The sequence below is a fragment of the Erythrolamprus reginae genome, chromosome 1, assembly GCF_031021105.1.
Source record: "Erythrolamprus reginae isolate rEryReg1 chromosome 1, rEryReg1.hap1, whole genome shotgun sequence".
In the NCBI taxonomy this organism is placed as follows: domain Eukaryota; kingdom Metazoa; phylum Chordata; class Lepidosauria; order Squamata; family Dipsadidae; genus Erythrolamprus; species Erythrolamprus reginae.
Genome location: NC_091950.1, coordinates 32,122,814 through 32,138,026, shown reverse-complemented (window position 1 = coordinate 32,138,026; position 15,213 = coordinate 32,122,814).

Genomic DNA, 15,213 nt, shown 5'->3' with positions numbered 1-15,213 from the left:
TGTTCTTGTGTTCACTTTTCTTCTGCCGATCACAGCTGCCAGCAGTTTGGCAGATCAAATCTCAGTAAGCTCAGGGTTGACTCGGCCTTCCATCCTTCCAAGGTCAGTAAAATATTGTTGGGGGCAATATATGCTTACTCTCGGTCAACCATTTAGAGAGGATCCTGTTTTTCTGTATGAAAAATTGCTTTCATGTTTCTTTTGGAGTTCCAGTGCATTCCTGACTTGTAAGGACATTTTCTGTTGGCTTCTTTTCTCTTTACCATTATAAAACTGTGTTTGGATTCAACTGGTGGGTCTGGCTTATCTTTTTGGGTTGGTCATAGCTTCCGGAGTGATCCAGACAGAACAACTTCTAGGCTTGGTCTCTCTTTAACAAGCTTCCATGCATTACTTCTTGTCCTGCGCTCTGGTGCTTTGTCCATTTTTCTGTGTGATGGCTCCTCAAGTACTAGAAAATCCTTCTCTTCAATAGTTAGAAAGACCTAGTTTCCTCAACTAGCCTCCAGACCTTTTATCATCTTTGTTGCTTTTCTCTGCATACTTTCTTGGGTCTCAGCATCTTTTTAGAATAGAATAGGATAGAATAGAATTCTGTATTGGCCAAGTATGATTGGACACACAAGGAATTTTTCTTGGTGTATATTATTATTATTATTATTATTATTATTATTATTATTATTATTATTTATTGGATTTGTATGCTGCCCCTCTCCGGAGACTCGGGGCAGCTAACAGCAATAATAAAACAGCATATAATAATAATCCAATACTAAAAACAGTTAAAAACCCATTATTATAAAAACCAAACATACATACAGACATACCATGCATAAAATTGTAAAGGCCTAGGGGGAAAGAGTATCTCAATTCCCCCATGCCTGGCGGCAGAGGTGGGTTTTAAGCAGCTTACGAAAGGCAAGGAGGGTGGGGGCAATTCTAATCTCTGGGGGGAGTTGGTTCCAGAGGGCCGGGGCCACCACAGAGAAGGCTCTTTCCCTGGGTCCCACCAAGCAACATTGTTTAGTTGACGGGACCCGGAGAAGAGCCACTCTGTGGGACCTAACTGGTCACTGGGATTCGTGCAGCAGAAGGCGGTCCCTGAGATAATCTGGTCCGATGCCATGAAGGGCTTTATAAGTCATAACCAACACTTTGAATTGTGACCGGAAACTGATCAGCAACCAATGCAGACTGCGGAGTGTTGGTGTAACATGGGCATATTTGGGAAAGCCCATGATTGCTCTTGCAGCTGCATTCTGCACGATCTGAAGTTTCTGAACACTTTTCAAAGGTAGCCCCATGTGGAGAGCGTTACAGTAGTCAAGCCTCGAGGTGATGAGGGCATGAGTGACTGTGAGCAGTGACTCCCGGTCCAAATAGGTTCGCAACTGGTGCACCAGGCGAACCTGGGCGAACGCCCCCCTCACCACAGCTGAAAGATTTTTCTCTAATGTGAGCTGTGGATCGAGGAGGACGCCCAAGTTGCGAACCCTCTCTGAGGGGGTCAATGATTCTCTGTTTTACAATTGCTCTCAGTGTACATAAAAGAAAATATAGATTTGTCAAGAATCGTGTGGCACAACACTTAATGATTGTCATAAGGGGGGGTCAAATAATCAATGAAGAAACAATATTAATAAAAATCTTAGGATGCAAGCAACAAGTTACAGACACACAGTCCTGAGTGGGAGGAAAAGGGTGATAGGAATGATGAGAAAAAACCCTAGTAAAAATAGAAGTGCAGACTTAGTAAAAAGTTTGACAGTGTTGAGGGAATTATTTGTTTAGTAGAATGATGGTGTTTAGAAAAGAAAACTGTTCTTTTTTGTATTGTGGTGACCAGAATATATGGAAAATATGTTTTGTATTTGGTGAGTGCATCCATGTGTGCATAGGTGTGTTAACCCTACATTCTCCTGCTGCAACATACATATATAACCATGGAGCCAAAGTGTGCAGGGACATAAAAGTGGAGGCAATCTGCCAATGGGTCTATATTCAGACCTTTAAATGAATCATGTCATAATAACTGAATTATTGAAGTGGGATTGCTTGGATGACAGCCAACTGCCTCTCTGTTTGCCTCTGTTTCGTATACTTGCCTCTCCAGAGTTCCTGGGTGTCTTTCATTTCGTTAGCTGTGCCCTCCAAACACACTGAATTATGCAAGAAAGGATGTTATGAATAATGGAAACGGTGCTCCTGGCACAAGGTGCAGAAGTGGAAACAAAGGTTTTAGGATGGAGGTCATTATTTGAAGGCATCTATGGTGTACCAGCCAGGAGGAAAACATAACATGAGAAACAATGTTTCTGATAATGGGGGGGGGGAATCAAAAGATGAAGGCTGCTGCTTGTTGATGGTCGGTTGTGGATGCAAGTGCTTTTTGCTGACAAGAAATGTGGGATATTCACTCCCATAGATAAAGCTTGCAAACTGCAGCCTGGAAGGCAGGAGGCATGGCAGAGATCAGCACCTGTTCTGACCTAGGCTTCCCCAAATCAAAAAACAGATATCTCGTCCCGAAAAACCTCCCTTTTTATTTGGCTAATGTGAATTCCTAGCGTTCACATTTAGCAAAGTCCCGGCAAGTAGTCTTTCAAGGGTGAATTGCAAACACAATCCTTGGATAGTTGACACACCGATAGCTTCTTGGCCCAAGGCTGTACAAGGAAATATTTGCTAGATAAGTCTCTCAGATAAGCAAATCTTCACACTAATGAACTAATTTTCTCATACCCTTATCACCTCGAGGTTCGAATCCCAGTGACCGGTTAGGTCCCACAGAGTTGGCCTTCTTCGGGTCCCATCGACTAAACAATGTTGTCTGGCGGGACCCAGGGGAAGAGCCTTCTCTTGGTGGCTCCGACCCTCTGGAACCAGCTCCCCCCTGAGATTAGGATTGCCCCCGCCCTCCTTGCCTTTCGTAAACTCCTTAAAACCCACCTCTGCCATCAGGCATGGGGGAACTGAAATATCTCCCACTTGCCCATGTTGTTTTGGTGTTTGATTGATTGTGTGCTTGTTCTTTATATATATATTGGAGTTGTTTTTATGAATTTCTTAACCTAAAATTGTAATTGGATTGATGGGTATTGGATTTGTCACTATGTACTGTTTTTGCCATTGTTGTGAGCCGCCCCGAGTCTGCGGAGAGGAGCGGCATATAAATCCAATAAATCTAATCTAATCTAATCTAATCTACTGCAATGCTCTCTACAAGGGGCTACCTTTGATGAGTGTTTGGAAACTACAGATTATGCAGAATGCAGCCGCACAAGTAGTCATGGGCTTTTTCAGATATGCCCATGTCTCTCCAGCACTCCACAGGCTGCGTTGGCTGCCAATCAATTTCCCAACGCAATTCAAAGTGTTGATTATGACCTATACAACCCTACATTGCTTCGGACCAGATTACTTACAAGACCACCTTCTGCCGCATGAGCCCCAACGACCGGTTAAATCCCAAAGAGTCAGCCTTCTCCAGGTCCTGTCAACTAGACAATGTTGCTTGGCGGGGCCTAGGGAAAGAGCCTTTTCTGTGGGGGTTCTGGCCCTCTGGAATCAGCTCCCCCCAGAGATTCGCACTGCCCCACCCCCCTTGACTTCCACAAGAGTCTGAACATGCACTTGTGCCTACAGGCCTAGGGACATTAGTCATCAACCCCTGCCCCCCTTTTTTTCCCCTTCTGAGCCCTGGGTATGTTTTTCCTATCGCAGTAAATGAGGTTGAATGTGTGAAATTTTAGAAGAGCTGTGTGTGTGTATGTACATATGCATACAATCTATATAGTAGATAATGTATATTTTTGTGTGCCTGTGTGTAATATGTATGTACACATATGGCATATATACATAGAATTAAATAGTATATTTTGGATGTTCAGTAATAGTAAATAGATAGGGAAATTGTGTCTCTCTGAGGCGAGGAGAGGCCAGGCACTCTAACCCTAACCCAAACCATTGACGTGAGTGACATCAAGTTGGCCACCTTTAAGCCAGTCACATGACCTTTACGCCACCCCCGGTCACATGATCATCAAGCCACTCCCAAATGGTCACATGGCAAGCAAGCCACACCCAGAAAATAAGCCACGCCCACAGTGTGATGGTTAAAAAACTTGCAGCCCTTCACTACATGTAAGGTACTCCCAGGGGTGGGTTATAACTTACCTCACTGCGGGTTCACTTCCTCCCATGCCACATGGGCATGCCTTGAGCATGGGCCGTGCCAAAAAAATATGAAAAAAAGCCAAACACAAGACGGTGAATGCATGCATAGTGCCGGAAACTCTACTTCTGCTTCTGCACTTGCTCAGATGAAAAAAATTAAAAAAAAAAATAATGAAAAAAAAAAAAAGATGACGGTGCCCATGAATTGTCACTGACAGAACTGGTTCTGTAACATTGTGACATCACCAGTGGGTCGCTCCTAGTTTGGATGAACTAGTCCAACTCAGGAAGAACCCACCTCTGGGTACTACAAAGTACAAAATCTCATGTAGATCATGGTACCTTGTATTAGTTCAATGCAGATTTCAATGCAGTAATGTTGAAATAATTAAGGATGGTTAACATTCTACTATTTAAAAAGCATAAAGAATGAAATAAAAAAAATCTATCAGCACTTATTCCCATTTCGAAGGTCAGCATTAAAAGCATAAATTTGATCAGCTTTTCATCCAAACTTGAATATATATATATATATATAAAAGAAAGAATCACTTTAATTCACAGCAAAGTACCACTTATATGATAATAGTTTCAGTCTTAAACTAATTGCTTAATATTAAGATCTCCTCTGAATTGTTACATAGTGTTCATTATCTGAATTTCCTGTCAATTGCATCAGCAATTATTTATTTACATCAATTATCTCATCTGTAAATCCAAGATACCTGAACTATTATAGTATTGAAGTAGTAATTTTCCCCTTCTTTGAATCCTATTCATGGATAGCTTGCAGTTGTGTAAAATCTGTTTGGCTTTCTCACTTGTCACCTTGGAAGCAAATCAGGTGACTGTGAGCAGAGGCATTGGAGGTAGGATAGAGATCAGCAATGGGGGCAGCCAATTTCATGCCTGTATAGTTTTCTGCTGATTCAAGATGGCAAAGCAGAATTTGAACTGCTCAGTGGGGAAAGCCCACAGTCCAAGGTGCTAACCTCATCCTGACACTCCTCACCTGTTTGGATAAATTATTATTTGCCTTTTTGTTTGCTTATAGAATCCTTCGTTGACTTCCAAAACCCAAACATAGAGATAAGAACCCAAGCAGTTCTAAGTAAAAAAGGGCAATCGAGAGGAAAGAAAATGTAACTTAAATTTATATAAATAATAAATGAACATATTTCAAACTATTCGTCCAAATGGAAAGCCTACAATGTGTTCAAGTACAATATGTCCTCTGCCATTATTGTAACTCTTAGGAGTAGCATGTTAGATTAGATTAGAATAGAATTCTTTATTGGACATACAAGGAATTTGTCATTGATAAGGGACCACAAGAGCGGTTTAGATAGGCTTTGTACAGGCAAGATACACCAGCAACTAACTAACTAACTAACTAACTAACTAACTAACTAACTAACTAACTAACTAACCAACTAACCAACCAACCAACTAACTAACTAACTAACTATTTGTTTGTTTGTTTAACTAATGAGAAATTTCCTGACAGTTAGAACAATTAATCAGTGGAACAACTTGCATCCAGAAGTTGTGAATGCTCCAACACTAGAGGTTTTTAAGAAGAGATTGGACAACCATTTGTCTGAAATCATATGAAGTTTCTTGCCTAAGCAGGGGGTTGGACTAGAAGACCTCCAATGACCCTTCCAATTCTGTTATTCTATTCTAAGATGATTAAATATTCAAGATAACCCTATTTAGTCAATGCAATTTTGAGCATTCCAACAGTATTTTAAAAACCTATTTCACTTCTTTTGTTATAACTCAACTATGGATTTTTTTCTCTCTCTCTTTCTCTTTGGAACATCATTTACACATGTTTGATTGAGCCACCATGGGACAGACAAAAGCATGAACAAGAAGTCTTTATCTCCTTCTTGTTATTTTTTTCTCTTCCATTCTGAAAAATTGTGCTGTAGTTTTCCCCCCTCAGTTCTAATTCAATTGGAAAAAGGGATAATTTCATTTGAAATATTTTAAAAGGAGAATAGGGTTTTGATGACATTCTCATTGGGGAAGTCTGGTGTTTTTCATCTTATTTGGTAATAATATGACCAACGGGTGAGAATAATGGTCCTGTCTTTCATTGTACATTTTTCTTTCTACTCATCTTCCAATTTCCCATTTTTTCATAATACTGAGAAAAGCCATCAAGATAGGAGGAAACATCTCCCAGAGGATTTTCAGAAGCAATCTCTACTACTGATGAGAAAATGTTGTAGAATTCCTCCTCCAAGACGTTGGGAAAAAAGTGATTTCCCCAATGCCTTTGAACAGAACGTTGGTGGAGAATTTTGAAAGGCTATTTATGCCCATCTCCAATTCAAGCTTTCTTTCCATCTTTGGAAGGGAAGTATGACAACTCCTCATTTAGAAATACGTTTTAACAGAAAAAAGTTTAAAAAGTTATCCAGCTATTAGTCAATAAATTAATCAATAAACTACATTCATTCTCTATAACCTCCTCTTCCAAATCTCAGTGTCAGGTGACTCTAGGCATCTAATAACATTCTATTGAAAATGAAATGCTCATTCGGTAACAACAGACATAGGCACAATATGATATGCCCTGTAAAGAATCAAGAATTTATTTTAAGACTGAAAAGGAAAGAATGGAAAATAATTAAAGCATTCTTCTGAATGGAGCCACCTTAGAATGAAAGGTCACTGTAATTAAGGGAGGCAAGTTAGTTACCAGGAGCTCCTTAACAATTTCTTGAGCTCCTGAGGCAGATTACAGTTTTGACTTGAAGGGTTCTTTCTCTCAGTTCTCTTTTGTTCCCATTTCTTGAAAAAAGGATTTTTCCGAACATCTTGCTAATTACCTTCTTGTAATTAGTCAGTAGTGAAAAAAGGGGCCAAAGTTTTTCTCCTGAGCCTGGTTGAAGCCATGGCTGAATTCTTTCTCCTTCATTTCATTAGACACAACGTTATGGTTGTGTTATGAGGATAATTACAGCCTCCTTATTTTTCTCTTCTCAAGGGCCAGGCAGGGCTGATTCCTTTTATAGATGCTGCAAAAAATGTAAGCTACATACCATGGCAGATTCCAAATATAAATATTATTCCGACAAAGAATAACATAGATAAACAATGAAAGTGGAACTGTTGGAAGTAGGAGGTGTGAATTATTGCATATTAGTCTGCTAGATTCAACATTGCTGTCTTGAATCTGGTATGCTTATTTTTTTAAAGTGTTGCTTTAAAATAGAAATGGGAAATTTCCCAGATTCAAACTGCAAAGTACTTCAAAGTAGTTGAAAGTAGGGTTTGGGGGCGGGGGTTGCCTTATTGTGTTGTTTTTTTATTCCCTCTCTTCTGGAATGAACTTCTGACAAGCAAGATAGTTTTAGCATCTTTGTTTTATGAAAATGTACTTTGGCTTAGCTACTAAATTATTAGTGAAAGTAATACAGGAAGCATGTGGTTTGATGCTAGATCCAGACATATTTGGATAAGAAGTGGGTTTTTAACACAAGACCATTTTTCCCATTTTGTGATAGAAATGTTTATGATTAACTTCCAGACACTCTGAGTCAAAAACCAGCTGTCCAGCACACACATGCACATTGGAGCTGAGCTAGGGCAATGGCTTGTGTCCCAGAAGATACGGCTCCGCGTGCCACCTGGGGCACCCGTGCCATAGGTTCGCCATCACTGTTCTAGGCTGATACCTGTATTTATTTATTTGTTTGTTTGTTTGTTTTTTAGTTTGTTTGACTTATATGCCGCTCCTCTCTGTGGATTCGGGGCGGCTTACAACATTTCGATAGAAAACATGCAATATATAAAACATTTCTAAGCCAATTAATAGAATAGTTAATTTAAAAATTATCTTAAAACTAATCATTTAAAATCGAACAATCCCATGCATGCTATCAATTTTAATTCCACCTCCAGGTTCTGCCACTCCTTTTCTTAAGAAATATCACCTTAACATTTCATGAGGTTCTTGGGAAAATTAGCAAATCTCATGAGATTTTGCAAGAGATTTTGTCATACCAGTAAGAACTAATCCTAAATATTAAAGTATGAAATAAAAATATTTCAGTATTTTTATTTTCAAAATGTTTAATTTGAGTGGAATCTGCCAGTGCTGCAGGAGATGACATGTATGAGCACTGCCCTGATGACCCATCAGTTAATTTATCTAGTTCAGTATAGTACAGTATTATTTATTTTGGCAGTGATTTTCTTGTCTGTAAAGGATTTTCTTGTTAATCTATTTGCTGATTCTATAATAATAAAGAAAATGAAATCCAGGAAGTAAGCCTGAGACCTTTTGCACACAAATCCCTATCTTTGAACACCCTCCTCTTTCAGCATAAGATGAAGCATAGGTTAAATTATTCAATCCACTGGATTAAGTTAAATTAAGTAGAGATGCTTGAAGCTCAGTCTACTGTGGAAGTCCAGCTATTGTCTTTGTGCATTGTGTGAAGTAGGTCATTGTGTTAAGGCACCACGTGATTGAATTATTTGGCCATCAGGGATGTGCAGATCAAGTTGCTTTTAAGAAGAAAGCAAAATGGCAATAGTCTTTGTTTTTCATTTTGTCCAACTTCCTTCATAATCTTTGAAGGGACACAAAACACCTGCCAAGCTTCTAAAATGCAGTACATGATCAAGATTTAGATAGGCTTCTTTAATCCATTTAAAATGCCAAAAATTAGGATTTAGAGCAAAGGTGTCAAACTCAAGGCTCAAGGGGTAAGATCCGGCCCGTAGGGTGATCCCTGCTCATGGGGACTGGGCCTTGGTGGGGCAGTGGTGAGAGTGGAGTATTGCAAGGTGCTTCTGCTGACTGCTGGCTGTAGTTCACCAGTTCAAATCTCACCAGGCTCAAGGGCTGACTCATCCTTCCATCTTTCCGAGGTGGGTAGAATGAGATACCAGATTATTGGAGGCAATAGGCTGACTCTGTAAACTACTGGCTACCCTGAAAACAGTGAAGGACCAGACTATGGTGCCTCTGCCAGTGAAAACAGACTCGGAAGGGCCACTGACAGCCCTGCTGAGTTCCATTTTTACTGGCAGAGGGTTGCAGGAGGCTGTCGCAGCCAAAGATGCAGCTCGGGAGCCTACTTTCTACTGGCATAGCACTCAGGCCACCACAGGCACCCCTACATGAATGACACATAGAACCCTGTTGTGGCCCTCAATGAGTTTGACACCCCTGAGTTAGAGTATGCAATCTCCAGCCCTCTTTTATTAGTAAATATATTAAGGCAGCATCTCTGTAGCTTTGGGCATTTCCCCCCCTGCGCTGTTTGCATGACAGGCTGCAAATCCATTTCTTTGATTAACCTTTAGCAAATTCTCCCATTTGTGAATTGCTTGTTTAAAGATCCTCTTCCTCCCCTCTCAGCCTCCACCCAATCTCTCCCATGACATTGCAAAGGAGATAATGTTGGTTTCTTCTCTCATTTATTTATTAGAATTGGAAAGGACCTTGTAAGTCATCTAGTCCAACCCCCTGCTAGGGCAGGAGTCCCTATTCAAACCTTTTTTCGTTTGCATGCCAAAAGGGGTGTGTGTGTATGTGCAAGCATGTGTTCACGTGCCCACAACCCTCTCCTCCCCACACATAAGTGCTGCTCCCCATGCATGCGCACAGACTTTCTGAAGCCTGGTAGGCAATGGTTGGTTCATATCGGTGTGCTCCAGAGAGCCGCATCAGTATGAACCCACTGATTTTCGCTGGGTTTTTCCCCCAGTGTCTCAATGTGAGAAGCAACCCTCTCGCCCCCTCATCTTCATCCTGACTTTTATTCTTCATCCGAAGCACAGCTGGGGGCTTCTTCCACACAGAGATGCTGGGGAAAAAATTGCCAAAAACCATGGGTTCAATCCGGTGTGGCTCTCTGGACCACATCGGTATGAACCCATCACTGCTGGTAGGTGAAAAATGCATTTTTCTGAACTTCCAGTTTGTTTGTTGGGGGATTTTTTTTTTGCCTCTGGGCTTTCAGGGAAGCTTCCCTGAAGCATCCAGAGGACAAAACAACTTTTTCCAGGGCCAAAAATCAGCTGGCCAGCATGCACCTTCATGCTGGAGCTCAAGCATGGAAAAGTCTTACATGCCCTCCCATATGACTCTGCGTGCCACCTGTGGCATGCGTACCATAAGTTCGCTATCATGACACTATACCCTTTTGGACAAATGGAAGCCCAATCTCCTCTTGAAAGTCTCAAGTCTCAAGTTTGTTTGTTTGTTTGTTTGTTTGTTTGTTTGTTTGTTTGTTTAATCATTCATTCATTCATTCATTCATTTATTGTTAGAGTTGAAAAGGACCATGAAGGCCATCGAGTTCAACCCCCTGCCCAAGCAGGAACCCTATAGTACACCAATCAAGTGGCAGTTCAATCTGGTGTACTATAGGGTTGGAATGCTCACAACCTCCCCAGGCAAGCTGTCTCACCATCAGAAAGTTCCTCCTCATTTCCAGGTTGAATCTGTCTTTGGTCAGTTTCCATCCATTATGGCCTTCTGGTGCTTTGGAAAATAGCCTGACCCCTTTCTCTGTGTGGTAGTCCCTCAGGTATTGGAACACTGCTATCATGTCTCCCTTGGTCCTTTTCTTTGTTAGACTAGCCATGCCCAGTTCCTGCAACCCCTCTTCATATGTTTTAGTCTCCAGTCCCCTTATTATCATAGTTGCTCTCTTCTGCACCTTCTTTAGAGTTTCAATGTCTTTCTTGTAGTGTGGTGACCAAAACTGGATGCAGTACTCTAGGTGTACTCTAACTAAGGCTTTATATAGTGGTATTAGTACCTCCCTAGTCTAAATTGCATCCCTCTGTTAATGCAACTCGGGATTGTATTGGTCTTTTTGGCTGCCACTGCATATTGCTGGCTCATATTTAGTTGGTTGTCAACCAAGATCCCTCTTGCAGTCACTGCTATTGAGTGTGGTTTCACCCAGTTTATATGTATGTCTTTGGTTTCTCTTACCTAGGCGTAGGATTTTACTTTTCTCTGCATTGAATTTCATTTTATTTGTTTGGACCCAGTGTACAAGTCTTTCAAGATCCATCTGGATCCTGAGCCTGTCCTCTGGCATATTGGCTACTCCCGCCAGCTTGGTTTCATCTGCAAATTTGGTTAGTTCCCCTTCTATTCCCTCATCTAGGTCATTAATGAAGATATTAAAGAGTACTGGGATTAGGATGGAACCTTGTGGTATCTCACTGCTCACTTGTCTCCAAGTGGACTTGGACCCATTGAGGACTCCTCATTGGGTATGGTTGGTCAGCCAGTTGTCAATCCATCTGTTGTCATCATGGGCTGATGCTCTTTTATCAAGGGAGAACCAAGCTGTGTTGCACACATTTATTAGGCACATCATGGTATGTAAATTCAGCTGCCATGTTTTATTAACTCACGTAAAGATTTCACATGCTGTATGAATCCAGCTCAGCTCTATCCATAAAATAGAAACATTTACAGCAGAACTGTGGTTTGATCCCACTTACCTTTTCTTGTCTGCCCTTGTCTCTTTCTGTTTGATTCCACAAGCATATTCGTGTAGGTTTCTAGACAGCAACATGGAACTTATTTGCCACTGCCTTCTTCCAGATTTCTTTTTCACTTTCCATCCTAATATACAAACCTATTTATCCTCATGGGCATCTATTCAGATATTAACCATGTGCATCCATGCTTCCCTCTTTAGAGAACATTCAAGGTCATCTGGATTCTATTACTTGCTATGAAGGGACTTCAGTCCATTGCTTGGTCTGTCACTCAAAGCTTCATAATTGTAAAGCTGGACTCTGGCCAGCCAAGACCTCCCTACCAACTATGTTTTTGTGCACCTAACTCAGATGTCCTTCAGACAACCAAAATGTTCTCCCACTATAACTTACCGCTCAATGACAGTGCCACTAAATTGCCTACAAACCCACTGAGTCTGTCAACTGCACCTCTATAACTGTCTGGTTTAGTTCTGCAACCCAACAAGACAGACACAGGCTTCAGAGGATAATCAGAACTGCAGAAAAAACAATTACTGCCCACCTGCCCTCCATTTAGGACCTGTATATTGCACAAATCAAAAAGAGGGCAGTGAAAATATTTACTGACCCCTTGCATCCTGTACATAATTTTTTTTCATCTCCTACCCTGAAAATGACGCTAAAGGGCACTGTACACAAAAACAACTAGACACAAGAACAGTTTTTCCCCAAATGCCTTCACTCTGCTAAACACATAACTCCATCACCACCATCAAACTATCCACTAAAGCTACACTACTATTACTATTAGTTTTCTCATGATTCATATCACCCATTCCTCCCACTTATGATTGTAACTTGTTGCTTGTGTCCTTACAATTTATATGAATATTGATTGTTTTGAAATAGTGATTTTCCAAAAGTCATACATACAGGTAGTCCTGCAATGCCTTGGTCTCTTCAGCCTTGAAAGACAGTGTTTAAGAGGTGATTTGATCAAAGTGTATAAAATCATGTGTGGGATAGAAAAAGTGAATAGAGAAAAAATATTTTCTCTATCACACAATACTAGGATGAGGGGGCACTCCCTAAAGCTCCTAAGAAAGTGAGGACAAATAAAAGGAAATATTTCTTCACTCAGAGGGTCATTGGTTTATGGAATTCACTTCCAAAAAAGATCATGACAGCTGTCAGCCTGGATAGCTTCAAGGCGGGATTAGACAAATTCATGGGTGCCAAGTATATCGGTGGTTATTGAAATGGATGTCCAAGTGCTGCCTGTATGTTGGTTGAGGCGGGCAGGATGCCCTTGGGTACCATTTGTTGGAGGTCAAGAGAAAGGGAGGGTTTTACCTTCTCTTTCTGCTCAAGATCCCCATGTACAATTGGTGGGCCACAGTGTGACACAGAATGCTGGACTTGATGGGCTTTAGCCTGATTCAACATGGCTCTTCTTATGTTCTTGATTTATAACCATTTGATTTACGATGATTCAAAGTTACAACTGCCTTGAAAAAAAAGTGACTTACAACCAAACTTTCACTTATATCCATCATACCATTCCTATAGTCACATTGTCATAATTCAAGTGTTTGGCAACTGTCTCCCAATCACAACTAGTTGCAGCATCCTGCGATCATATGCTCAAAAGTGACAATTTTTTAGCCAAGTTCTAACAAAATTACTTAGCAGCAATGACAATTGGCTTAACAACCACAGTGACTTGCTTAAATACCATTTTAAAAATTGTTTGAAATTCAGATCTGATTTGAGTTATGGATTCAGTGACTTATGACAGAAATTCTGGTCTCAATTATAGTCATAACCTGAAGACCACATGAATGTTATAACCACTATACTGTTCTGCCGGGCTCTCTGATAGGAGCCTCCTGAAAATTCAAGGGTACAAATTTCAGACCACACGTTTGAAAATTCAAAACAATGTTCTTTATCACAAAATTCAAAATAAACAAAGCACTCTTTTTGTACTGCAAAGAGCACTCTTCCCAAAACAACCAGGTAGTCTTTACAATTTCCCTTAAGCAGTCATTAAGTACTTAGCTAGCAGCTGTGAAGAAACTTCACACACCTTCTTCTTCCAACGAAGTGAGACACACACACACACACAGACGTTGCGCTGCTTTGTTTTCTAAGGCGTGAAAAAGCAACAAAGTCCAAATAACACAGGATTCCTGATGAACTGTGATCAGATATTCTTCCACAACGGCCAAGCCCACATGCTGCTATTTATAGCAACAGCCCCAATTGCTGGAGCCCCACCCAAACACAGGTGCTCTCCCTTATTTCCTGTAATGTGTTCTTACTTGGTCTCTTCTACGCATAGTTCTGCGCTTGTGTGGGTCCAAAACATCATCTTCTGAATCAATGGAAGATAAGAGAGATTGACTGCCTGGGCTATGTGCCAAGCTCTCCTCTGCCGAGTCACTCCCACCTTCTTCTTTGTCCGAGGAAACTAAACTCTGAACTGATTATGTCGGCAATAACACAGGCCTGTGACATGTTGAAGTTTCCCCTGCATCCACCTCCCCATTCCCTGGGGCAGGAGCTGGGCCAGAGCCAACCACAACATATACCAGTGAGAATTTCCTGTAACAAAAGCTGCAACAGATCTTATTGAGTGAAATCTGGAAAAATGCAAGAAAGGGATATTTATTTTAAAAACACTTTTGGCTTGCACATATGTGCATTTTGATGCTTTGCAGAAATTGTCATTCCCCGGCATAAGAAAGATGAGTGAGCAGAGCAATGAGTATGTAGGAACTATACTCACCAGCAATCTAAATTGAACATCTGAGAAGTCACTGATGACCAGAATGAATTTTTCAACAGCAATATTAACACAGACCAAGAGCAGCTTAGGGGCATAGTATGTATATAGTAAATTGTCCACTAAGGTTTTTTGTTGTTAGTTGCGGAATCGTGTCTGACTTATCACTACCTTATGGATAAGGTAACCAGATTATAACTTCAGTAAAGCGGGACACCATTGGAGGAGGGGGAGAGATGGACGACTGAAAAATCTCTACAGACTTTTATCTCGTTTGTTTTTGTGCATTGCTTCCCAGTCCGTCACTTGTATCAATTTCTATCTTTCCCATTTTTGAAAAGCATAAAAACAGTAAGCCAAGGGAAGAGAGCAAAGTAGCTTGCCTGTTCGGCTTTCAGGCTGCTTCTTATACTGGAAGCAGCACTCTTTTCCCCACAACGCCGGAGAGGTGCGTGCTCAGTCTCTTCTCCAACCCGCTAATCTCCCTCTCCCTCCCTCCCCCCCTCTCTCTGTTGGGCATGCACAAAGCAACCCGTAGCCTGGACTTTATTCACTCTGGCCTGCCCAGAGCGAATAAAGCATTTTCTTTCTCTGGGCGCCAGGAGTAGGAAGGATCTCCCAGCACCCAGGAAAAGGAAACACTTTATTCTCTCTGGGCAGTCCAAAGAAAGGAAAATCAGGACTACAGTAGTACCTCTAGATACGAGCTGCTCTACATGCGAGTATTTCAAGATACGAGCCACGAGGGGAGAGACATTTCTGTTCTAATTCCG